The sequence below is a fragment of the Etheostoma spectabile genome, chromosome 8, assembly GCF_008692095.1.
Source record: "Etheostoma spectabile isolate EspeVRDwgs_2016 chromosome 8, UIUC_Espe_1.0, whole genome shotgun sequence".
Lineage (NCBI taxonomy): Eukaryota > Metazoa > Chordata > Actinopteri > Perciformes > Percidae > Etheostoma > Etheostoma spectabile.
The window spans coordinates 28,504,504-28,505,397 of NC_045740.1; the positions used below are offsets into that span (position 1 = coordinate 28,504,504).

Sequence of the window (894 nt, forward strand, 5' to 3'; positions counted from 1 at the left end):
ACAACATTTGTCAAATAAACAAAGAAAAGACCATAAATTATTATTAAAGTGCCAGTGTTAAGTCCAGTGTTAAAGTGATAAAGTGACCAGGTGTGAATTTAAGTCCAGGTGTGCATGTTGTCTGATGTTGTTATGTATTTGTATGTATAGTATGTATGTTGTATGTAGTATGTATGTATGTATGTATGTGTATGTATGTATGTATGTATGTGTCCTCTCTCTCTGCCCTGTTTCCTGCTCCCCCCTATGAGGAGTTGTACATTCTGATGGCATGAGGGACAAAGGAGTCCTTGAGTCTGTTGGTCCACACTTGGGAAGGAGCAGCCTTCCACTGAACCGCTCCTCTGGTGCTGATGATGGTGTGCAGGGGGTGGCTGGCATTTTCAGTAATGTCCAGCAGTTTGTCCAATGTCCTCCTCTCTGCCACCGTCACCAGTGAGTCCAGCTTCATGCCGACCACAGAGCCGGCCCGCCTGATCAGTTTATCCAGCCTGTGGGTGTCCTTCTTCAATATGCTGCCCCCCCAGCACACCACCTGTAGGCTGCCTGACACTGCCCGATACCTCCAGGAAACCCGGTTTGTTCTACGCATACACTAAGACTGTTGAGATTAGGCATTGGCCTGGAATGGTTTCATTATATAATTCTTAGTATTTATTGTTATATGTTGGTGGCTTTAATATTTAGTTTTAGTAAATAATATTCATAGTAAGTCAAATTCTTATTTGCTTATATTTCAGAACCCCATTCAACTTCAAATGTAACGTCAATTACAACTTCATAAATAATTTCATGTTGGAGTTGTTTTCAATAGTTTTTACAAGCCTATTGCCTATATTTTTGTAATATAATAAACATGGTTGCACTGTTTGAAACTATTTCAGCTTGTGTAGG

The 894-nt window shown here is 40.7% G+C and overlaps 1 protein-coding gene across 4 annotated transcripts in view; it reads right to left on the reverse strand.

Annotated features, from left to right (window-relative positions):
* srgap1a (SLIT-ROBO Rho GTPase activating protein 1a) overlaps positions 1 to 894 on the reverse strand; it is a 94,996-nt gene that overhangs the window by 12,769 nt on the left and 81,333 nt on the right. The gene's annotated exons all lie outside the window — the stretch shown is intronic.